The sequence below is a fragment of the Dermacentor albipictus genome, chromosome 9 (assembly GCF_038994185.2).
Source record: "Dermacentor albipictus isolate Rhodes 1998 colony chromosome 9, USDA_Dalb.pri_finalv2, whole genome shotgun sequence".
Lineage (NCBI taxonomy): Eukaryota > Metazoa > Arthropoda > Arachnida > Ixodida > Ixodidae > Dermacentor > Dermacentor albipictus.
In genome coordinates, this window is record NC_091829.1 from 81923482 (window position 1) to 81949684 (window position 26203).

The 26203-nt window shown below is 45.4% G+C and overlaps 2 long non-coding RNA genes across 2 annotated transcripts in view; both read right to left on the reverse strand.

The window, feature by feature from the left end:
• Window positions 1-26203, reverse strand: part of LOC135914986 (uncharacterized) — a 564953-nt gene that overhangs the window by 99926 nt on the left and 438824 nt on the right. The window lies entirely within an intron of this gene.
• LOC135914980 (uncharacterized) lies at window positions 15506-19285 on the reverse strand. Its single transcript, XR_010568481.1, has 3 exons — window positions 19032-19285; window positions 16793-16960; window positions 15506-16346 (listed from the first exon to the last, which is right to left on the reverse strand). It is a non-coding gene; the product is annotated as an uncharacterized lncRNA (long non-coding RNA).

A 26203-nucleotide genomic window follows, 5' to 3' on the forward strand; every position in this document is an offset into this window, starting at 1 on the left:
TGGAGAAAGCTTTTTAATAGGCGTGTTACTTTCGCTGTGGACTACGTAGTATTTGGGGAAAGATGGAGCGTTGCTTCGAAAGGAGAACTGAAATGGTACTTCGGTGCGGCATCTTTTGAGACGCCGGTCATGGACAACAGAGATTTGAGCTGCCATAGGAAAGTGTGTGTGTTCGGTAACAGCGCCGACCGCCCACCACGGAGCCCAACGAGGGGACGCGGCAGGGCTTGTATCCAAGCCTGCACGACGCCAGCCGTACGCCGTCACTATAACAAAATATGGTGTACCCAAGGTAGGATATCCACACAAGGTTAACCCTTGCCGCCGTGGAGAAAGGAAGTAAATGGAAGAGAGAAGAAGACAGGAAAGGTAAAAAAGTGGGAGATAAAGACGAAGGTTTGAGGAGAGAGAGACAGGAAGAGGCGACTACCGATTTCCCCCGGTTGGGTCAGTCCGGGGGTGCCGTCTACGTGAAGCAGAGGCCAAAGAGGTGTGTTGCCTCCGCCGGGGGGCCTCAAAGGTCCGATCACCCAGCATCGGCTCAACCTCCAGGATCCCCCTTTCCCCGGACACGGCTAAGCCGCGCACGACTACACGTGGGAGGGTCCAACCCTCGTGTGCTCGGGTCCATGGTGTCGCAACACACCAAACGCCTGCTGACGCAGACGCCCCTGCGGGGTGCATAGTGGATAAGCAGATATATTGCAGCCAAAAAAAGTAATGCTAGGATTCTCCAATAGGAAATTACAACATGTAAAAATGAAAACGTGTGTTGCCAATATTTTTCTCAGTAATAGTCGATCGGCTTCTGCATATGCCCGTTATTCTTCGGAAAATCAAGAGAAAGTTTTACAAAGATGCCTGAACCGCAATGGTGGTTTTTTTACAAAGCAAGAGTGCAGTTTTTGTTAAGCGGTGGCTCCATTGGCGGTAGACTTCCCAACGCTGCTAGACGTTTCCTAAACAGTGTGACCTTTGTTTAACGCGAGAACATGTATACGCATTTACTTAGGAGTACGGCAGGTTAGTTTTACAAGGATCCCTGAGCCGCAACAGTGGTTTTTTTTTACAAAGCAAGAGTGCAGTTTTATGCGAAGCATACTAGCCGCACAACCACGCTCGTGCTTGCTGCTTCGCGCGCGACCGCGTAGCTACCATATGACGTCATAACAGCTGCAAAAGCGGAGGCTCAACTCGTGGGCTCGCTTGCGGCCGCGTAGCTACATAGCCGGGTCTCAGCTCGGCGCTCACCTGCATGAGTTGTTTCTTCGTCTAGCCGAACCAAATATAGCCAAGCAACAGCAGTTCACCAGGCTAAACAGTGGTTCAACAACTAAAATAAAGGCTAGTATGCTTCGTATCCTGGGCTTAACCTTAGCTAAGCCACAGCCATTTTTGATAGGTGGTGGCTTCATTGGCAGTAGCCTGCTTAAGAGCGCCATCAAACTTTTTCTAAACAGTGTGGCTTTTGTTTAACGCGAGAACATGTATACGCATTTACATAGGAGTACGGCAGGTTAGATACGGCAGCTTATAGCACTTGATTGACACTACAGTCAGAAGTAAAGGTTTAAATTACAGAATGGTGTCGCAAAGTTATCCACTGAATAACGGGATGTCAACTAGTAGTGCTATGGCTGTCTCTTAAAACCGAACCCTGCCTCCTTTTTAGGGTTTTCGTATTAAGAAAAGGTGTTAGGATGCACAGGGCAGTATTTCTTTCGACGCTAAGTGGACGAAAGGCAAACTTGCACAAACCTATGATATTTAGCAAATAATTCCCTAACAGAAAGTAATCTGGTCTATTCTTTCGCGCTCGCCAAAGAACACGGTAGATGAAATTGGAGAAATATTCAATACACTGTTGCTACTGCAATTGAATAAGGTAGGTATATAAAATTGGTGTTATTTGGCGCCATTATATCCGAGCTACGTCCGCCTATATTCCACATGTCTCAAGCCGAAAGATCTAATTTTTTCTGAGACAACGCAGTGGAGATTATAACATATTTTCTTGCGGAAACGTGCAATCAGTAATTTGAAATTATCTGGAGAAATAGAATATCTGTAGCAATTGCTTCTTATCTATTCGTTTGTGGGATCAACCCTCTATTGCAAAAATTCGAAAGGTCATTGCCAGTGCTGGTGCATTTAGAAGAAATTGCGAGACTATAGCACTAGTTTTTGTGTATTCGTCCTCGTAATCTGTCACTAAGAACAAAGGTGTTCCGCTTGACTTTGTCTTGCATTACTCGATGCAGCCTTCTTAGAGCACTTTTAGGTGAAACTCAGATTAATTGAATGGAATGTTTCATGCGGGGCACCGCGAAAGTAGGGCTAGTTACCGCTTCGATTTCACTATCAAGACAAGGTCTCTGATTGTTTGATGAAGTTATCTGATATGTATAGCTAATAAATACTTCAGTATTTAACAGGCAGTTATTCATAATTAACCATGCAAGGCACCAGCGTTTTCTTAAGTACATTTCCTGGAAAATACATATGCTACCACCATTTAGGCTGTTTTCCTTTACAAAAAGCGAACTGTGTGCCTTCTGTATATTGAGACAATTTCGAATAGCTGATGCAAGGCGTTAAAGACGAAAAAGAAAAAACTAATTTTATGCATACAACATCTATTATGTCCTATAGATACAACCATTGCTGATTAGTGAACTTGATTCTTCATACTGGACTTAATCGTTTACCTTTCTCGAGTTCAACTAATGTCAGTGAAATTCGCTAGAGACGTTCCTCTTCATATGCACGTCGGTCAAATCTTAGAAACCACGTGGCTTAGAGTTGCGCCGTCTTTTTTTTCAAAATAAATTCATCAATTGCCTGAAACCACATACATTGTTGTCTCATTGTTTATTGGCCACATTATGTTATGACCTAAATAACAGTATAAGCAGGGCATGCTGGCAATTATGCTCCCAGTGCCCGTTACTCGGCAGCCATTGATACTTCTACTTGTCACGGACGGGTGCATATGTTCACGTTCCCTGATGAGGGGCCCTAATGTGTGAGCTAGTTTACTATGAGCCTGTATAATATTAACCCCTATAACGTTCCATGTACGTTGCAATAGGAAAAATCGGCGTATCTGCGTCTGGTGTGCATAAGACATATATAAAGACACACGTTCAAAGGCAAACACATCTCTCGACATCAAGTTCTCACAGAATGCACTAAGCCGTAAATAAGTAAGGAGTAACAGCTCTTACCATCAATGAAGGCCACTTGGAAACGCTTCCGAGAAAGACAGTGAGATATTTATTGCGTGTGGAAAGCTGATGTCGGGCTTCCAAGAGGGCTTAGCAAATTTGCAACGCTACCATACTCCGGTCATCTCATCGTATCTGAGATACAGAGAGATAAAAGGAATCGAAAGCTGCAGGATGCTCGTTCTGGAAATGGGGTAACATATGCACTTGTTTTCACCAATGAATTTTTCCTAACCGTCCTTTATTTGCACCATTTGGTGAACTAACTCCCGCCAAATTTAAGCACTCAAAGCTGCGTCGGATATTAAACGTGTTTTGTCAGAAAATGTAACTTGGTACATGTAATTGATGGTTCAAGAAAAGCAGCTGAATTACCGCGAGCGTTACCTAGTAAACAAAAAAATTGTTAAATCACAAAATAGCCAAGAAATAACGTGATTGACTACAAGTAATTGATTTCATCTGATTCACGAAGTAAAAGTATAATTGATACTGCCCGATATCGGGAATAGGCCTACGAAAGCGGTTACAAACACACATAGCCCAAACGGAAATGTGGAGGTTAGTCGCCAGGAAAGCCTTCGTCTTTTAAAAAAAGAAGAATAGCCAAAACGTCAAAAAATAACTGCGTTATTATCTAAAATCTAATAGAGTTTGCACTTCGGTAAAACGAATAGTAAAAAACGAAAAAGTAAAAAACGAATAGGATATTTCGGATTTAGTTACAGTGCATTTACGTAAGTATATCACACAAATTCTATGTCGTGCATCGGAACTCTAACATTTTCTACGGTTTTCTACGCCTTTTATTTCTGCAAGAACACGTTATTTATTCCCAATTCGTGACTGTTTCGTTCAGCGAAACTGCTACAAGGAGCATTTCATGAAGTTCGATAGAAACGAACTCAACTGCGAAGTCTGGTATTAAGTGCGAGGGCTTACGGACCCGCCATCTATCGGAAGCGCCTCGCTTGCGTGGTATGACTGATAACGCCGGGCGCTCCTCCTAGGCTTGGCTGGCAGCGAAAACACCACGTGGTAGCCTTTCTGGAGCCCCTCTAAAGCATTTTCTGAACGAGCGAAGTATTTTACTGTCAAAAGATTGGTATAGGCCAAAGACAAAGCACGGAATGGTTTGCGGTCGCTGTCTCTTTGTAGAATGCGTACAGAACAAGCATCGTCGCTATGGAATCCCCCGAACCATCTTCTTACGTGAAAGGTAGGCTGTCGCTGAGGCCGAACTATGCGAAGTAAGATTTTATAGCTGCCTGCCTGTATAACCAAGTGGAGCCTAACATAATGAAGCCTCAATGCAGCGAGCGTACGGGTTCGCAGCGACCAACTGCGCGTCTGCATCCATTTAGGCGCCTAAGATTTCGCTTACGCTGCCAGCGCGTTTTCGCACAGTGCCATGAGCTGCAGGCCACTGCATGTGAGCATTTAACAGTACGCAACCAACCGTTATTGCGGGGATGCTATCAGAGCTCTACTAAAAATACCTTGATATAGCTAAGGACATCTACGCCTACCGTGACTTGTGATGTACGGTCACGACGATGCGATCTCTTGTTCTTTGTTTTTCTTCTATATTCTTGGATATTTCAACACCATAATTTCTCAGGTTGCGTTGTAGCTTATGTTTGTCCGTCTTATCAGCGAGCAATTTCCTGCTCCTTCTTTTTCTTAATCGAGCACATTCATTGTTTGGTGTTAACACAAACATGACCAAATGCCATGACTTTTTCGGTGCAGCAGTGAATGCAGCAGTGCACTTGAGTGCAGCAGGGAATGAAAGAAGGCGATAGCGAAGAGAGCGCGAGGATGAAAGCGGAAGAGGAGGCTACAGTAAAAGTATGTGGCGGAAAGTGGTGTTGCAGAGTATAGCCAAAGGGGAAAGAGAAAAGCAGAAGGCAGCAACAGCCTTGCGATTTTGTAGCCAGTGATTTCGTAGCCAAATAGCGGTAGTTGAATCCTTAACGTGGCGTGGCCCTCTGCACTGGTAGTCCTACTCTTGTTCGTAGCCTCGCTTTGTAATCGCGATCGCCTTACAATTACGTCGGGCCGACCACGTTATAGGGAGTGAGATTAGGTAGACGAAAACATTCTGCGAGTCAAGGAGCGAGAGACGTTGGAAGCGCTCAGATGACAGGAGGCGTAAATCTATCTTTTTTTCATTCTGCTTTGTCTTCTTCTAATTGAGCAGCACGAGGCAGGAGACACATGCGCCCGCCCCGTACATGAAAGCCGGCAGAGGAAGAACACAGCGGCTGCCAGGCGAAAGCATTATTAATAACCGTTTCCTCACGCCCGATTCACGACCGATCCCCCAGAGTGACTATTTCATTGGGGAAAAAGAACAAGAACGAAAACTTGTAGGTACAAAAAAGGAGCACGATGGGCCATGCTAAAAAAAAGCACGCAGCAGAACTATCACTGAATGACTGCAAATGTTTGTTTAAAGAAAGCACCAGCCATTTACACTTTGCCAAAACATGGCTGAGGCATTGAGCATCAAGATGAACCGACTCACCTAAGTGCAGTTGCAGCAACAATAGCATGCGCTATTTAACAATTTCTACGGTGTTTGACGTATGGCTCATTTTCTTCCGGCATGCCACCTAGCGCCTGTATACCACAATAAAAAAAAACTATTAACTTGGGGATGAAGTTCTTGGTCACGGTCGGAAAGGTAAATTCATTCACAGTGAGAGACATCGCTTTTTTTTTCAGTTTATCTGTCAGCGCAAACACCCATGGCCCCCAGGCGCATCGGTTTCTTCAGCCTAAAACGAAGCATAGTAGCCACATCTTTGTTTATTTATGCTTGCATAGTCAAACTACGATTATTTTTGCGCCCAAAAAACAGGAAGTGCTGCAAGAGCTTGCTGGTGCCGAAGCTACCTATAGGTTCTGCAAACGTTTATATTGATGTCGGGACATGTACTTGACGTTATATATTATATTTCAGAGAAACTTACGAGCAAAAAATTGGAGGACGCTTAAGCTTCGCCTTCAAGAGTGGAACGCGACAGCGTTCCCGTCGACCCGCCAAGGGGTGTAAGACAGTGGGCTACAGGGCAGCCATCACTTACGAGGCGCCCCGCATCGGACGCGGTGAGCGCCGAGCCATATGGTCGAGCAACGCGGCGTTCGGCGCAGCAACGAAACGTGCGCCTGAGCAAGCGGAACGAACCGAAAAACTCGGTATCTCGGAGGGGGAAATGATGCACGCCAGCCAAACGTCGTGATCGGCACGGGCAGAGAGATAGACAGATAGCGATCTAAAGAAAGGAAGGACGCTTGATTCTGCAGAGGGAGCAAGGCGAAGCGTTGTCAGGGGAGAGGGAGTCGGGGCCGCGAACCGCCTCGCACCGGTCCTCGCAGCTCCAATGCGCGCGTGGCGCGCCATCTGTCGGGGCAGCGCCGTACAAGGAGAGGAGGGGGTCTTCTGTGTTTGCCGCAAGATGGCTCTGCGTGAGCGGAAAGCGCAGAAGAAATGCAGCGGAAACGCACTTCGCTACTCGTGTAATTGCGACTTCTGTAAGTTACATGGTCATAATTACCGATATAAACCGCAGTATAACTTTGCACGGCTCGTTTCGAAGGCAACACCGCATTCACTAGAGGCGCGTTTGTACCGCTTGGAAGCATCGAACTCGTGGCTGAGTGGTAGCGTCTCCGTCTCACACTCCGGAGACTCTGGTTCGATTCCCATCCAGCACATCTTGGAAGTTGCTTTTTATTTATGAAGCGCCTGCCATGATTTATCGCTCACGGTCAACGCCGCGGACGCCGACACCGACGCCGACAACACCGGCTTTTCTGCGACACGAGCTCCTTAACGCTATCGCGTTAAAAACACTGCAATGGGTTCAAAAGGAGACAGTTTTGGGCAATCAGAGATCATTTGTGGTCCTCTGCATGGCGCCCCCGCTCTTTGCTCGATGCCTTGCAAGGCTACAGAGGAAGGGGATACTGCCCACGACGTGCCATCGTGTGAACGTGACCGTGACACACAGATTAAGCTTGATTTTTGATGTTCACGCAGATGCCGCTACTTTTGATTTTGACACCTGTGATGAGCAAAATTCCGAAGCAGTCCCTAAGCCCATGGTTGTGGTCTCGGTATCTCATTTGTTTCCTGTGCTTGTGTGCCCGACAGCTACACGAGCCTCTTTTATCGCAAAAAATGGCTCGAGCAACCCATTTTCTTCATCACTAATCAACACGGCCAGTGCGCAACTGCCGAGGGTCGAACGTAGTGTAGTCGTTATGCTCGCCCGTGTGAGTACGTTGGCAGCACGCACAACGGCTTAAACATAGGTGCAGCCCTACTGACTCGCCTTGAAAGGGCTCCTAAGGTAACGGAGATTCGAACATGATGGCGTCGCACCTGGAAGGTGTGCAACTCGGCAAGCATAAAACGGGTTCCATTCAGATGTTGGCACTCGATCAAGATTCCAGCCCGCCTTTCATATATATCCAGGTCACCCACGGACACCGATCAGAGCAAACGGTTGACCTCTGTAATCGAGAGAGAGGGTTCGTGCCGACACCCCGCGCCAACTCGGGTAGCGGCGCTACAGAGCAGACGCAGCTACATGCAGCTGTAGTGGCTAACTGTAGTGCACAACGTCTGCTATGTGCGCGACAGGGCTGAAGCGCGAGCTCGAGTAGATGTGTTCAAATCTGGCTACGCTAGTCTGGCCGTGCTACACGGTTCGAACAGGCTTTGACATGCACCAACTTGACCGACAGATAATAGTGACGTCTAAAGTGCGCAGTTTCAGGGCCAAACAATGGAATCTTCCTTACCTCAATAAGGAAGCCTTTATTGCGGTGAGGCTACCTCAAGTCACTCTGAAAGCATCCTTACTGAGGGGCCCTGGGTGAACGCTTCCTTAGTGCTCCCTCAGCATAAGGTAGCTCCAAAGCTACCTTCATGTGTCCTTACGCAGCTTCTGGCCCTGAACGAGCGCTTCATCTCACTGCTTAACCACGTGACCTTTGCTTGCGCATGCGCGCTGTCGCCCACCTGCGGAGAAGCGCGAGCACGGTATGTCTTCCCAGGCAAGTTCGTTTCAGTCACGCGTGCGGCATGAAAGCGTTGCTAGGCGTTGCACGACGCCGGCGAGCCAGCGTTGATGGAGCACATCAAGTTCTGCACTGTAATGCGCAACTTTTTCTATGTTTAGTAAACAAAACTAGAAGAAAGCGTCTACGCTTCTCTATATTAGCTCTTCAATTTAATGATTGTGCGATGATGCAACATTTTTTATTGAATAATGGTGTTCGCGTTAAGCTTTTAAGAGATAAAATCGAACCCAGGCATGCGGCAACCGCTCCTTACGTGAGCACGGTTGAAGGGAGCTTTCAGAGTACGCTTGCTTCCTCGATCGGTCCTTCGCTGTACGGAGGCCTCACGTAAGGTTAGGAAGCGCTCGAAGGAAAGGAACGTTTCATTGTTTGGGCCTCAGGTGTTAGCAATACGTAGCGGTCTCTGCCAAGGCTTATTGGAAGGAGCACCCAGGAGATAGCACGCGCTGGCAAGCGCACGAGAAGCCTTAGCTTAAGTTTCGCGTTGTTCGAGACTAGCTGAGTGTTCAGAATTATCTGGAATTAGGGAGACGTTAAGTCTATGACTCTAATAAGCAGTGTGCCCAAAGTATCATTCTTACCGGTGGTCGGGTGCAGCCGAGCGTGATCAGATGGCTTCTTTCATAAATACGTTAGTGTTATCGAAATTCGGAACGCATATTTTCGCCTACCTCGTCCTGATTAGTAAACTGCGTGAATAAATATACTGAATATTTTATTGTGAAAAAGGCTGTCTCTTTCACTCTAGTGTTAGATGTGCTGAGGTGTGATGTGTAGTGATGTAGAAATCCGGAAAGTATGTTTAAATAAAGTATTAAAAATAAAAAAGTAGTTATTGGTCGGCATGGAATGAAGGTGCAGTTACAGCCGCGTAGTAGAAACGGCCGCCTTAACATTTATGAAAATTAAGTGTACACTCAAGCTTCACCTTTAGGAGGGGCACGGGATAGCTTAAGAACATCGCTGAATGCTTCTTACGCTTCCTGTTAACCGCGGCTTATGTGACCGCAATGTTTACCAGGAAACGCTGGCGGCGTGCTATACGCTAAGGCGAGTGTAGTGTGTTTTTTTTTATTATTTTTTGATGGTGTGCGAGGAACCGGAGGGGCCGCGCCGGCCCTAGTATACTTGCGGGCAACTTTCTGTTCCTATGAACCTAGAGATATGGAGGGAAAGCGTGTGCAAGTTGGAGGGCTTCCCAGTAGAGTCCCACGTTGTAATGCACGTACGTTTAGGCTAAGGAACAGAAAACATGGAGACCTTAATAGCGACAGTTAAATAATAAGGAACACACCACCGAGCGCGAAGGTTTACTTATATTGCGACTTTTCTCCTCCGCATCTTGAAAATCGTGAAACCATCGCATGAGGAAGCTGAGTCAATTAAGCGTCCCCTCCGAGCAAACTAAAACACCGTCAAACACTGCCGGATTGCCGGATTGCACACGCATGTGCAACAGCCGCACGCCCGTAGCTTTCCCTTCATTGCCACAGAAAGTTGTCCGCGAGTACAAGACAAACCTCAAACGGCAGCTGGAAAACGCTACCAAGTGAAAAGGGGCTAGTGTTTGAGTTTGCGCGTAGCACATTTATGATTTCTCCAATATTAAAAAAAAAAATCCAACGCCATCATGTCTGTAGATTGAGTGTAAGGGGCCCTTTATGATTTTCTGGGGCATTTTACCTTGAGAATTCAATTAGATTATAAACTTGTTTGCTCTACACGGAGGGCCTGCGGTGTTGGGTTTGCGTGGTTGGCTATGAGAGATTCAGAATGGTTATTCCAGAAACGGCCGTCGACGCTGGACGCGGGCCGCCAAGCGTCAAACGCCGACGCCGGATTTTCTGCGACGCGGGGCTCTCAACGCTATGACAATAAAAAATTAACCCAGTTTCCTCGAGCGTAATGTAATGGTGCAGATCAGGAGTTTGCAAGCGTTCTGGTCTTTGGAAACCCCACCTGCTTTCTCACAGGGCAACGGAACCCTCCCGTTGGCTTGGCTATAGGCAAATTGCCCGTTCGGACGTGCTTGTGTAAATGCTAGTTTTCGCATATTGTTTTCGTCTTGCTTAGCTTGACAAAGCACCGGAGGTAGCAATTTGACGGCGCCTTTGCGGTTGCCGCTTTTCTTTCGCCCAGGTTTACTATATTGTGTTTAACGGCAAAATGCTTACGATGTCACATCTCAGTGTGCGATAAAACTCCGTGGTGGATTCCGAAATATACTTTGCAAATAAAGAAAGACAAGACTGTCAATATTCAATGGGGAAAACGAAGACATCCATACAAAGGCTTACGCTGCGAACGTTTTACGTAAATATTGTTTGATCACCTTTTGTATTTTCTCAGTGACCGTTGGGATGAAAGGAGAAATTTACGTAGGGATCCCAACGCATCATTGGAGCTTCTGTAACGTAGCATGAGCGCGCTTGCCGTAAGGCTGCGGCTCCACTGACAGTTTGCGGTCGAGCCTCGATTACATCCGTTCCATATATAGCCGTGAGTGCTGCGCTTTCGTTCGCACTCGTAAATACCTCGATGCCGTTCAGTTGGACTTGCTCCTTTGCTATCCGTACCATACACAGCGCAGCTCGGTATTTTTCGACCGCAATTATGCGCAACTTTTTTATTACATCGGCTTAGACTTGAATAAAACAAGTTCTAACCCTTAGAGACAAACACACTGTGTTATATGGCTGCTAATGCGTAGTTTTTGAACATTTTTACTTTTTCTGTTATTTTCGGGTTTTTTTAGGTGCAAGCCCTTGCGAGGAGCTTCACGTATGTGCTGCGCTGCGCACTAATCACGTTTGCTGGCACGAGCATGTACGTGAGGCTCCTCCCAACAAATTGCAAAGAGATTCGCACCTCAGTGGCCCAATTAGTCGCACCCGTGTGTTTCGTGTACGCACTCTTGGTATTCGTATTTCCTTTTTTTTTTGCTGAACAACTTTCTCCCAGCTTGATGTAATATTTTCAGGCAAAAAATTCTCGGCACACTTTTAGTGCTTCAAGATGATAATTACACGGGCCGTACTAAGCGTTGAAGGTAGTTATTGGTCGGTTTAGGTAGCGCCCACTATTTATCCTTGCATATAGCTATATTTTATCATGACTTTCTTATTTTACGTCTGTCTGCCTTATTCCTTATGTACGTCACAAGAAACAGTATGAGCTACAGGATTACCGCCTGACTATACCGGGTTTGCAGCGAATGCTTCAGCCTATTATTAAAGATCACCGGCGCACTTCTTATCTTTGAGCAGGATTTCACAAACAGGCGGGCATTATCTGCACGAAACTACTACATGCATATTCGACTAATTAACGTTGTAGTTGTAGACTAACAACTACTTTGACTTCCACTTTCTCATGGAACATGCACATTATATTTGTTCTCCTTTCCGCAGTTTTCTGAGACACAATCTGAGAAATGTCCCTTTCAGTGTAAAATTACTATGTTATTTTTCATGTATTACACCAAAGGTACAGTATGCATGTATATAATTGCATCCTTATACTAAGTCAAATATCACACATCTTTAATAAAAATAAAGGCAGTTAGGTTTATGTTTCTTCAATTCGCAAGGCTGCACTCTCCGTCTGAAATTATGTTAAAAAGTTCTATACCTACTCCAAAAATTCTTTTCCTTCCTTCTCAACAAGAAGCATGAAATTAAATCACTCATTTACACAAGGCCTGGACCAAAACGGCACACAGGACAGTATCACCCTGACTCGCAACTCCCTATTATGCTCGAGGGGATACGTGTAAATTTAGTTCTTTTTTTCCTGAAAATTATCGGACTGGAAAGATGGTTTACAAACAGTGACAAATATATATGTTATACCTCCTTGCTCTTGGTTTGTTCCCTATTGTTTGTATGCATTCTATTGTCCCTCTAATTGGACCGAAGGGTACTCAGTATATACTAAATCAATACATAAGAATAAAGAAATCACTAATGGAACTTATGAATAATTACTTTACAGCACATATTGCTATTCACTAATTGCAACTGGTGATTTTGCAAGCTGTACCGACTTAACAAGTGCTGACGGTCCAGAATCGCAGCAGTTTCATAACATACCATGGCGCCGAAAGCTATGAACGCCCCAATCCCTTTTGTGTTTCTATGCATTATATGACAGTTGCATAAAAAAAAATAAGTGTGGCAAGAGCGCATTTTTCACCTTAAGTTCGACTGCGCGTATCTGGACAACGGCGCCATCCTTGATGTTTGCTCCAAGCGCATATGCCTTTCAAGCTCACTGGATGCAATTCGCAATTTGCAAATATACCCCCAATATAAATGTAAATATATTAAGCGATATTTAGTTATTTACCTGATTAGGCATTTCTATTTCTAGGGCAAGTAATGTTCGCCGCTTCGAGTAGAAATGCTCACGGATTCTAATCGCTCTATGAGCCACAGGTGATGTTTTTTACTACTGTTTAACGTTTTCGCACTAAAACCTAGTATATATACGCTGTAAGGTATTAGCCTTAATGACTATAAGCAACATGTAGTCGTTTCACAAACAATTACTATAGGGTGGCGCCACATCTTTGGTCCAGATTCGATACAAACTTTATTAAGCTCTTCGCTACAGTCCTGTCGTGCGGCTGTAAGTGTGGCAACCCTTCAATTCTTTTTTCGCTTGTATTTGTGCCGCTACATAGACCACTGAACAACGCAGTCGAGGCTTTTGTAAAAGACAAAACGAATATTATCTGGATGGTTCATTACTCTTGTTTCACAGATGGTGTTTGAGGAGCGAAAAGCACAAGAAAAAGCAAAAAAATGTGACAGCCGAATCTACAGAACGGAACGTTAACTGATAATGTGTAATTCTTTTTCAATTCTCTGCTTTGTTTTGGTGTGTCTTCTTGGTCGCTGGTACTAAACCCATCATTAAATTTCACACAATTTCGTCTTTTCTCACTTTTTTACTTCAGTGTCGCACCTTTGAGTGAATAAATGTGTTCGGTGGTCGTTCGAGAAACGCATTAGGCAGCGTGTGCGCCATGTTTACAAATAAACTTAAGGAATAAAACAGTAGAAACAGCCAGAACATTTCAGTCGGAACCAAATACTTTCTGGTGCTGGGTTTACACGGCATTAATCACTCCATGCAGTAGGGAAAGACAGAATGTTGGAAATTTATGGTGATATCCACAGAAAAAGAGGCTCGAATCCGGCATCTGCTATGAAAGCATCCGGCCATTAGACGGCAGTCCTTCGCTGGAAATGTGAATTCATTTTTATATAGTCATTCTTGCTAGAGTTTATTGTAGCGCAATCATCACTTGTGCTGAAGTTTGGCAAAAGAAACAAAATTCCCCAAAATGTGGCCCTTATCGGTAAACACATTTGCACCGCGAAGAGCTTGAGAAGCAAGCCTTTGATGACTTCAAAGGGGAAGTACCAGATAATTTTTTTCGCGTATTCGTTAAGGCTCGTTAAATACGCAAGCACGTTAACATACCACCTTGCCGAATTCGCTGTGTAGCTTGTACGATTGCTCTTTCTATGCGGCTCTGTAAGAGTGTGTTCAATACAGAGTAAATGCTAGCAGATACAATTTTCGCGCAGCATCCCCGCATTTCTCTACTGTGTTTCTTTTTTCTCGGCGTTCTGACTTTTCATGTGAGGTCGATTAATGCACTCGTGTTCATTCTTTTGTAGTATGCGAAAACACCGTGCGCTCCGGTTGATGAGGCAGCTGTGATAGCTTGAGCAGTTACTGCCCGGAGCATGTTCTTGGTCGATCAGCCTTATTCGACGTGAGGAATGGGAAAAATTTTTTTGTTCGTTTAGTAAGCGATGTGTCATAGTAAATTAACCTGTGCAGTATGAAGAGATAAAGTAAAATGCTTTGTCATATTACAGTCAGCAATGTCTGAATAATTACTTTGTAAGTTTGCCATCTTATGTGATTAGTACAATAAAAATCACCTGTTGGTATTCTTAGTAACTTGTTGCCTTTCTTCTGGCTTTCAATTCTTCCCGCAAAGCTCCGAGAACCAGGACTCATCCCCTGCTTCCACCACCCATTGCTCATCCCCTCCCTTGTACGAAATACATTTGATCTTGAAGCTCGTGCACCTTGGATTTTTTTGCACATGCCGATTCGCTGCTACGAAGGAGCTGTTAAGTTTGCGGTATAAATCGTAAAAGTAAGCTTTTTAAAAATGGGCGGATGTGAACATTTGTAATGCGTTTAAATCTACGTGTGTGCACCGCATATATCTAAAACGTGCCGCAGGTGTGAATGACGGTTGGTGATGAATGATGATTATGGTTAAGGGTCACTGACATAGCTGCAGGAACGATAGTTTTCTCGGTCACGGTTATTCGACTGATTTCGGCATCCAAAAAGTGCTCACCTAATTGTCCACCACACGTGTGCGAAGTTTTCTTTAAACACCCTTTAAAACATTTCTAGCCTTCCGGCCCGCTCGAGGAAACTTTATATGCAAGCTGAGAAACATCGCACTGCTTTTTGTTGCAAGGTAATGCGCGTTTCCACGCGAATATTCGAGCTCTTCGAGCCACGTGCGCAGCCAGGATTTTATTCCGAGCAATCGAGGGGGGTATTACTCTATATGTACGATCGTGCGTGTGTTAATTTTTTGTATACGTGCGTGCATATACGTACATACAAACAAAAAATTCGAGGTGTTCGCACCCTTCTGGCTGCGCCAATCCTTCGAGGGAAGCTTTCAATAAAAAGTGTCGTCTTGCTCCATGCTTGTTTAGCGTAGCTGGATTGCTTAAGCAGTTTGATGTCAGCGGTGTCAAACATTCGGCATACACAATGGCGTTTTTATATAATTCTTTATTTCGCTAGGATGACTGCGCGCTGCATGTTGTTTGAGTGTTGGGATTGTACATTTTACAGCCTATATATACTAAACATAAACAGGGATTGAAGCATTCCGACACGCTTACAAAACAACAGGGAATGAAACCTACATTGAACTTCATTGGTAAGTTCAGTTACATGGCAAACCAAGCAAATATAAAATAAGAATGCATCTTGTCTCCTGAAAGCAGCTTGAGTTATGAGGTCACCTGCCCTTAAAAGAAAACACTTTGCATTCTCAGATCACCAGCAGGTAACACGCAACGCCCCTAAGATTGAGATCACCTGCTCCCAACACCAAGCGCCTTGAGTTCAGAAATATGCAGCACTTGAAAGGAAACACTGCATTGTCAGATCACCATGGCGGTTAACATGAAACTCCTTTATAACTTAGATAACTTGCTGCTTTATAACTTTATAAAAACGAAACTTCTTTATAACTTTATAACTTACTCTCAACACAAAGCGCCTTAAGTTCTGATATCTGCACGAAGCACAAAACACCACAAGAGCTCCAACCAGCTGCAATGAAGCGTCACTGACATAGTTTTTTTCAGGACACTGCATCTTTCGCAGGGAACGCTGCCTCAACTAAGAGGCAATGAATTTGCAGCTTAACCTCCTCCTCCTTCCGACCATAGTGTTTACCGAGAAGACCCTTTAAGCTCATTAGGAAGTGTTTATTGACTACTACAGACACCGCAGCGGCCGTTAATTCATTCAGCCGCTGCTGATTTGTTCCAAGTGTAGACATCGTCAAGTGATCAAGGTCATTCTTTTTGCTTTTTGTGAGCTTGCTTACAATTTCTTGATTTCGAAGAAACTTCTTCAGAGCAAGTTGAGCGCTGTGGTGAACGGGCGACATGCAAAGAAATTTGTTCCAAGATCGCTGCCGACTTTGATGTTTTTCCGACAGGCAGTCTGTCTGCCTCAATACTTGGTGCAGAGGAAGCAGCTGCACTTGGACAAACCTTGTGACAGGGGAGTTCTTCCAGTAAGTCGTAAGACGGTGACGTCTGCTGGGTATTGTTTGCATGAAATGTGTGACACAAATTTTGTATTGATGACGCTGCGTCAGTGACAGACTGAGGTAACTGAGCATTGGACAGCTCGAATCCTCTCCCATCTTTTCCCATCAGCGTGCAGACGGTGCTGTGGAGAAAAAGAAAACACATTTTATTCTTATATTCAGCCACATTCTCTGTGGCTTTACTTGGCACTAGACATGAACTTTACTATGAAAACAGCTGATTGTAGTTGTTGGCTACAAAACGTTTTCCTATATTTTTTAATTTTGGTTGTCCTCTGTCACAGTAGAAATCTACCGCAATATCAAACGTGTGCTTTGTAATGTTAGGTCGACCGGGAAAAGAGTGAGAAGAATTGGCATATACTCATAAGACGGCTTGTTCGTGGAAATGCAAAACCTTCTTGGTCACTTTGGTGAAACGTTTTTGATTTATGTTTTCGGTATGCATTGACCTTCTTTCTGCCTACTCGGTGTGTGCGTTTGCGCATTCATTGGCCTCATACCTATCCTGGCGCGACAGACGTTGTAGATGCAATCAGTAGCAAACAAGCTAGCAAAAAGCTTTTACCTTCGTCGTTGCATTGCATCGGCCAGGAACATGAGGCGCGGCATGAGAACCCACGACTTCTCAATGCCCGCTGCGCCGGTGTCAGACTTGTGGCAGACATTTCCCAGCCGAAGAAACTTCTACCCAAGGTAACTCCAAATATGCTGCAGTTCGGCCACTGCATTGCACCTAGTATAGAAAACGTTTACATATAATAAAGCAGGTTGAACAGGTTCGTCTACATAAACTCCACTTGTGCCATTTACGCTCTTTTCATTTTTGGTTCCCAGCATTAGCTTTACGATATACATCGCCGATAAGTCTACTTCAAACAACTACTTAAGAAGAAGCTTAAGCTTGGGCCCAACTCCGACGCGGTCTATTCAAATACATGTAAAACGCAGAAACGCTTCTGTTACATAACCCCTGCACCGATTTCAATGAAATTTGTTACATTTCAAAGATAAAAGTAAATTATAGTGACTGTTGGTCAGGGATTTTCAACTTAGGGCCTGAATATTGCTAAAGCAATTTTCAAGAATTCGAAAGTAGGGATAAAAATAGCAGGCCGTTTGCAAATAGCAGCTCTACATCAAGAACAGATATCGCGGTTCTGCAAACGACATCTATTAGAGCATTCAAAGCGAACAAATTCTCTTGTCAATTGATGTCTTACGTGAATTCGTTACGTTGTGTACAAGGGTTCTGGAAAGGCTGTATTTACATATTACTATATTTCTTGAGATTCATGTATAACATACCAACTTCGTCCGCTTTAGATGCACTATTAAACGCAATTCACACAATTGTGATATCGTTTTTCATTGCTCAGCTACGGAGTTGCAAACTTGACAGTTCCGTTTTCTGAAAATTCTTGGTTTTTGCGAATTTTTTATAAAAAGTTGCCGACCAAAATCGAAAATTCGAAACCGACAGTCACTAGATTTTAAGTTTTTCTTTTAAATGCAGCAAACCTAGTCAAATTTGCTGCATTGGTGGATGAGAAAAGCAAATTTTTCTTTTACATATGTTCAGATAGGAGCACCCGGTACGGGGGAGAAAACCGGAGGTTCACGACAAGGTTGCTACTGAAATTGAGGACGACGCCACGAACTATGGAAAGAAGAATGATGGGCGTAACGTTAAGCGACAATACAAGAGCAGATTGGGTTAGGGACAAACGCTAGTTAATCACATCTACGTTGAAATCAACAAAAAGAAATGGGGGGGGGGGGTGGCATGGGCAGGACATGTAGTAAGCTGGGAAGATAACCGATGGTCATTAGGGGTTAAGGGCTGGATTCCAAGGGAAGGGAAGCGTAGCAGGGGGTGGCAGAAGGTTAGTTGGGCTGGTCAGATCAAGAAATTTGCAAGGACAACATGGGCACAACTAGTAGTTGATCGGGGTAGTGGAGAAGTAGAGGAGAGGCCTTTGCCCTGCAGTGGGCGTAACCAGGATGGTGATGATAATGATGATGATGATGATGATGATGATGATGCTTATGAGGACCCGAGCTAATGCTTCCTCTTAACGCGGGAACACACACGTAGCAACTGTACATCTACAGTTCTCACGGAAACAGTAAGCACATGTCGAAAAATTATGCCAGTATACCACGGAAGTAAAAGCGCCGACAGCCAACTGCCCAACTAGAAGTAAATTCAACTACCAAACGTGAATTTTTCCAACAGTATAAACAACTTAGAGCCACCAAAATATCATATAAAACGCAATACATATTGCACCAAACACTGCACCACCAGCAGTATTGGAAGCGGGGCCACCAAGCTGAACCATCGTAAAAGAAGTTGCCTGGACTTCTCTATGACTGCGTGTAAACCAACTACTCATGGCATTGTATCATACATAAGCAAATAGATGGCCCTTAATGCGCATTTTCCGCTTTAGCATTGAAAAGGAAACGTAAAGTGATGCAATTATCCGTGCAACATTCTGTCACGTTGCTTGCAGGCACGCCAAACGCTGCGGTTTAATTTCGAGTAATAACTGCTCGTCACTCTAGAAGTTAGCCCTGAACCATTTTCAGGGTTCCCGGCTCCGAGTTTGACAGCGGAAAGACAACGGAGGCGCCAATAAAGGCACTCTACTTGAGGGTACACCGACATAGTGGCGGGGCTGCGAGAAAACATTTTCAAAGGTTGCTCGGAGCGGACATTGCACTTCGCTAGACAAACGCAACCTTTGACTGATGCACATATCGACGCATACGTCCAAAAAAAGAAAACAAATAACACTTACCACATTGTTTCAATTTATTCACTACATCAAGCCGGGTGTCGTTCTGGAGCCTGCTGTCACGATACGTTTTGAGGCGCTGGTGGTAAAGTAGCGGCCTTTGTCCCACTTCTTCGGACAGCAGCTCATCGCTGCAGAGCGAAGACTCTTCCACACTGCACATCAGTTCACAAAGGACACGTAGCAAGAGACACACGTGCACATGCACAAAATCCAAGGCCACCACGCAGCAGCGTCCCATGGCATCGCCAGCTCGCCGGTTTTCTAATGGAGGAATCTGGGGAGGCCGGAAGCCCCGTGACCGGAAGGTGTTAACCGAAACTGCTTCGCGCATTGGTGGCGTCGTAACAATCGTATCTGTGCTTGTCGACAAAGTAGCGGGTACTCCAATATTAACGCCCAGTCCTGGTTACAAATTTTGCCTACTTTCAGCTCAAGACGACCGCAGTGTAAACAAACTATTTGCGCTTTCTGTGTATACGCTTACAATCCCTGTGTACAATCCGTACATTGCGCCCGTAGTCTGAACGCGGCTTTTTTGCCCTATCAAGCTGCATAGTGGATAAGCAGATATATTGCAGCCAAAAAAAGTAATGCTAGGATTCTCCAATAGGAAATTACAACATGTAAAAATGAAAACGTGTGTTGCCAATATTTTTCTCAGTAATAGTCGATCGGCTTCTGCATATGCCCGTTATTCTTCGGAAAATCAAGAGAAAGTTTTACAAAGATGCCTGAACCGCAATGGTGGTTTTTTTACAAAGCATGAGTGCAGTTTTTGTTAAGCGGTGGCTCCATTGACAGTTTGCCTGGCGAACGCTGCTAGACGTTTTCTAAACAGTGTGCCCTTGTTTAACGCGAGAACATGTATACGCATTTACTTATGAGTACGGCAGGTTAGTTTTACAAGGATCCCTGAGCCGCAACAGTGGTTTTTTTTACAAAGCAAGAGTGCAGTTTTATGCGAAGCATACTAGCCGCACAACCACGCTCGTCCTTGCTGCGCCGCGCGCGACCGCGTAGCTACCATATGACGTCATAACAGCTGCAAAAGCGGAGGCTCGACTCGTGGGCTCGCTTGCGGCCGCGTAGCTACATAGCCGGGTCTCAGCTCGGCGCTCACCTGCATGAGTTGTTTCTTCGTCTAGCCGAACCAAATATAGCCAAGCAACAGCAGTTCACCAGGCTAAACAGTGGTTCAACAACTAAAATAAATGCTAGTATGCTTCGTATCCTGGGCTCAACCTTAGCTAAGCCACAGCCATTTTTGATAAGTGGTGGCTCCATTGGCAGTAGCCTGCTTAAGAGCGCCATCAAACTTTTTCTAAACAGTGTGGCTTTTGTTTAACGCGAGAACATGTATACGCATTTACTTAGGAGTACGGCAGGTTAGATACTGCAGCTTATAGCACTTGATTGGCACTACAGTCAGAAGTAAAGGTTTAAATTACAGAATGGTGTCGCAAAGTTATCCACTGATGAACGGGATGTCAACTAGCAGTGCTATGGCTGTGTCTTAAAACCGAACCCTGCCTCCTTTTTAGTGTTTTTCTTATTAAGAAAAGGTGTTAGGATGCACAGGGCAGTATTTTTTTCGACGCTAAGTGGACGAAAGGAAAACTTGCGCAAACCTATAATATTTAGCAAATAATTCCCTTACAGAAAGTAATCTGGTCTATTCTTTCGCGCTCGCCAAAGAACACGGTAGATGAAATTGGTGAAATATTCAGTACACTATTGCTACTGCAATTGAATAAGGTAGGTATATAAAATTGGTGTTATTTGGCGCCATTATATCAGAGCTACGTCCGCCTATATTCCACATGTCTCAAGCCGAAAGATCTAATTTTTTCTGAGACAACGCAGCGGAGATTATAACATATTTTCTTGCGGAAACGTGCAATCAGTAATTTGAAATTATCTGGAGAAATAGAATATCTGTAGCAATTGCTTCTTATCTATTCGTTTGTGGGATCAACCCTCTATTGCAATAATTCGAAAGGTCAGCGTCAGTGCTGGTGCGCTTAGTAGAAATTGCGAGACTATAGCACTACTTTCTGTGTATTCGTCCTCGTAATCTGTCACTAAGAACAAAGGTGTTCCGCTTGACTTTGTCTTGCATTACTCGATGCAGCCTTCTTAGAGCACTTTTAGGTGAAACTCAGATTAATTGAATGGAATGTTTCATGCGGGGCACCGCGAAAGTAGGGCTAGTTACCGCTTCGATTTCACAGTCAAGACAAGGTCTCTGATTGTTTGATGAAGTTATCTGATATGTATAGCTAATAAATACTTCAGTATTTAACAGGCAGTTATTCATAATTAACCATGCAAGGCACCAGCGTTTTCGTAAGTACATTTCCTGGAAAATATATATGCTACCACCATATAGGCTGTTTTCCTTTACAAAAAGCAAACTGTGTGCCTTCTGTATATTGAGACAATTACGAATAGCTGATGCAAGGCGTTAAAGACGAAAAAGAAAAAACTAATTTTATGCATACAATATCTATTATGTCCTATAGATACAACCATTGCTGATTAGTGAACTTGATTCATCATACTGGACTTAATCGTTTACCTTTCTCGAGTTCAACTAATGTCAGTGAACTTCGCTAGGGCCGTTCCTCTTCATATGCACGTCGGTCAAATCTTAGAAACCACGTGGCTTAGAGTTGCGCCGTTTTTTTTTTTCAAAATAAATTCATCAATTGCCTGAAACCACATACATTGTTGTCTCATTGTTTATTGGCCACATTATGTTATGACCTAAATAACAGAATAAGCAGGGCATGCTGGCAATTATGCTCCCAGTGCCCGTTACTCGGCAGCCATTGATACTTCTACTTGTCACGGACGGGTGCATATGTTCACGTTCCCTGAAGAGGGGCCTTAATGTGTGAGCTAGTTTACTATGAACCTGTATAATATTAAACCCTATAACGTTCCATGTACGTTGCAATAGAAAAAATCGGCGTATCTGCGTCTGGTGCGCATAAGACATATATAAAGACACACGTTCAAAGGCAAACATATCTCTCGACATCAAGTTCTCACAGAATGCACTAAGCCGTAAATAAGTAAGGAGTAGAAGCTCTTACCATCAATGAAGGTCACTTGGAAACGCTTCCGAGAAAGACAGTCAGATATTTATTGCGTGTGGAAAGCTGATGTCGGGCTTCCAAGAGGGCTTAGCAAATTTGCAACGCTACCATACTCCGGTCATCTCATCGTATCTGAGATACAGAGAGATAAAAGGAATCGAAAGCTGCAGGAGGCTCGTTCTGGAAATGGGGTAACATATGCACTTGTTTTCACCAACGAACTTTTCCTAACCCTCCTTTATTTCCACCATTTGGTGAACTAACTCCCGCCAAATTTAAGCACTCAAAGCTGCGTCGGATATTAAGCGTGTTTTGTCAGAAAATGTAACTTGGTACATGTAATTGATGGTTCAAGAAAAGCAGCTGAATTACCGTGAGCGTTACCTAGTAAACAAAAAAATTGTTAAATCACAAAATAGCCAAGAAAAAATGTAATTGACTACAAGTAATTGATTTCATCTGTTTCACGAAGTAAAAGTATAATTGATACTGCCCGATATCGGGAATCGGCCTACGAAAGCGGTTACAAACACACATAGCCCAAACGGAAATGTGGAGGTTAGTCGCCAGGAAAGCCTTCGTCTTTTAAAAAAAGAAGAATAGCCAAAACGTCAAAAAATAACTGCGTTATTATCTAAAATCTAATCGAGTTTGCACTTCGGCATGCCTTGTATGTGTTGCGGTGCGTAAAAATAAACATTTCATTGCGCTCTGACACGAACTTTGCGAATCAAGTAAAAAACGAATAGGATATTTCGGATTTAGTTACAGTGCATTTACGTAAGTATATCACACAAATTCTATGTCGTGCATCGGAACTGTAACATTGTCTACGGTTTTCTACGCCTTTTATTTCTGCAAGAACACGTTATTTATTCCCAATTCGTGACTGTTTCGTTCAGCGAAACTGCTACAATGAGCATTTCACGAAGTTCGTTAGAAACGAACTCAACTGCGCAGTCTGGTATTGAGTGCGAGGGCTTACGGATCCGCCATCTATCGGAAGTGCCTCGCTTGCGTGGTATGACTGATAACGCCGGGCGCTCCTCCTAGGCTTGGCTGGCAGCGAAAACACCACGTGGGAACCCTTCTGGAGCCCCTCTGAAATATTTTCTAAACGAGCGAAGTATTTTACTGTCAAAAGATCGGTATAGGCCAAAGACAAAGAACGGAATGGTTTGCGGTCGCTGTCTCTTTGTAGAATGCGTACAGAACAAGCATCGTTGCAATGGAATCCCCCGAACCGGCTTCTTGCGTGAAAAGTAGGCTCTCGCTGAGACCGTACTATGCGATGTAAGATTTTATAGCTGCCTGCCTGTATAACCAACTGGAGCATAACATTATGAAGCCTCAATACAGCGAACGCATGGGTCCGCAGCGACCAACTGCGCGTCTGCATCCATTTAGGCGCCTAAGGTTTTGCTTACGCTGCGAGCGCGTTTTCGCACAGTGCCATGAGCTGCAGGCCACTGCATGTGAGCATTTAACAGTGCGCAACCAACCGTTGTTGCGGGGATGCTATCATAGCTCTTCTAAAAATACCTTGATATAACTAGGGACGTCTACGCCTACCGTGACTTGTGATGTGCGGTCATGACGATTCGACCTCTTTTCTTTTCTTCGATATTCTTGGATATTTCAACACTCTAATTTCTCAGGTTGCGACGTAGTTTATGTTTATCCGTCTTGAGCGAGCAATTTCCCGCTGCGCCTTTTTCTTAATCGTGGACATTCATTGTTTGGTGTTAACACAAACATGACCAAATGCCATGACTTTTTGGGTGCAGCAGTGAATGCAACAGTGCACTTGAGTGCAGCAGGGAATGAAAGAAGGCGAGAGTGAAGAGAGCGCGAGGATGAAAGCAGAAGAGGAGGCTACAGTAAAAGCATGGGCGGAAAGCGGTGTAGCAGAGTATAGCCAGAGGGTGAGGAGAAAAGCAGAAGGCAGTGATAGCCTTGCGAATTCGTAGCCAGTGATTTTGTAGCCAAACAACGGTAGTTGAATCCTTAACGTGGCGCGGCCCTCTGCACTGGTAGTCGGACTCTTGTTCGTAGCCTTGCTTTGTAATCGCGATCGCCTTACAATTACGTCGGGCCGACCACGTTATAGGGACTGAAATTAGGTACACGAAAACATTGGGCGAGTCAAAGAGCGAGAGACGTCAGAAACGTTCAGATGACAGGAGCCGTAGGAGGAGGAAATAACTTTAATGTGTCCTGAGGAACCCCTCCCCACCCACTCTTGGTTTAGTGGGCGGCAGGGGTCGCGGGCCGCACCCACGTTGGGACGGGAAGCCCGTGAGCCTCCGCCCTTTCGTGAGCCCTCTGGACGGCCCGGAGCTGGGTCTGGTGGTCGTCGCTTTGCAGGGCGTCCACCCAGTCTTCTTCTTTAGTGAACACGGTGCCGCTTAACGCGGAGCATTGCCAAAGCATGTGCGCTAGCGAGCAGTAAGATTCGCCACAATCCGGACATTGCGGCTCTACTTCTGGTGAATAACGGCTCAGTCTGCCTCTCGAGGGGAACGACCCTGTCTGAAGCATTCTGAATATCGATGACTGTGGTCTAGTGAGTTTAGCGTGGGGGAGTGGGAAGGTCCTCCTCGACAGCTGATAGTGTGTTGTTATTTCGTTGAAGGTGAGCAGCGGGTCTCGGTGCTCCCCTCCCTCCCCGCCACCTCGCTCGCCACGATCGCCGCGGTGCGTGAGTCCTCGTGCGCGTCCGTGCGCCAGCTCGTTGGCGTTGGGAAATTCGGGGTGCACGTCGGCCCCCATGTGGGCTGGAAACCATTTGACGAGGTGCTGACCCGCGGCTCCCTCGCTGCCGAGGACGGCCGCCGCTTCCCGGGATATCGAGCCCGAGGCGAATGCTCTTGCCGCCGATCGCGAATCTGTGTAGACGTAAGGACGTTCGGGGTCTCTCATTGCCATGGCTATTGCCACCTGTTCGGCCACTTCGGACGTTACCCCCTTGACCGATGCTGCGTTAATTATTCTGGCATCCCAGCGTACCGAGACGGCCGCGTACCGGTCGCTGCGCCCATACTGGGCCGCGTCTACAAATGCCGCCAGGCCCGGGCAGTTGGCGGTCGATTTCAGCAGTGCTCGGGCCCTCGCCTTTCGGCGCCCCTCGTTGAATTGCGGGTGGACATTTCTCGGAAGCGGTTCTACCTTGAAAGTGCCCCTTACCGCCGCGCTGAGCGCATTCTTGTGTGCGTTGCACTCTGCCTCGGCATTTATCCCTGCTTCTTCTAGGATGCGCCTGCCAGCCCTGGTGGTCGACAGCCGCACGACCTGTGCCTTGGTCTGCGCTTCGATGATTTCCGATAGTGAATTGTGGACACCTAACCGATCGAGCTGCTCCGTGCTTGTAGTGATCGGAAGACCTAGCACCCTTTTGACGCTCTTGCGCATCAGTGTCTCTATTTTGGCCGCGTCTCTCTTGGTCCATTTTAGCGCCGAGGCTACGTAATTGACGTGACTCATGAGGAAGGCGTGGTAAAGTCTGATGAGACTGCTCTCGCTGAGCCCTCCTCTGCGGTTCGTCACCCTGAGGATCAGCCGGAGCATGTTCTCCGTTTTGGACGTTAGTTTCATGACAGTTTGTGTGTTACCACCTTTCGCCTCAATTAGCAGCCCCAGGATTCGTATAGTGTCCACTTTGGGAATCGGCTGGCCGGCATTCGTATGTAATTTGATCGGTATTTGATCGATCGGCGTCAAATTCCTCATGCCTTGTTTTGAGGGCCTGTACAGCAACAGTTCCGATTTGTTGGGTGACAGACGGAGTCCCGTTTCCTTCAGGTACTCTTCCGTTGTGTCCAGCGCCTCTTGAAGAGCCTGCTCGACTTCTGCGTCGGACCCTCCCGGGCACCACACCGTAATGTCGTCTGCGTACAGGGCGTGATTGACGTTGGTCACTCTCGTCAGCCGGTCAGAGAGCCCTTTCATTGCCAGATTGAATAATAGTGGGGAGAGCACCGCCCCTTGTGGGGTGCCCCTCGCGCCCAGCGTGTACCAATCGGACGTGGACAGGAGCCGTAAATCTACCTTTTTTCATTCTGCTTCGTCTTC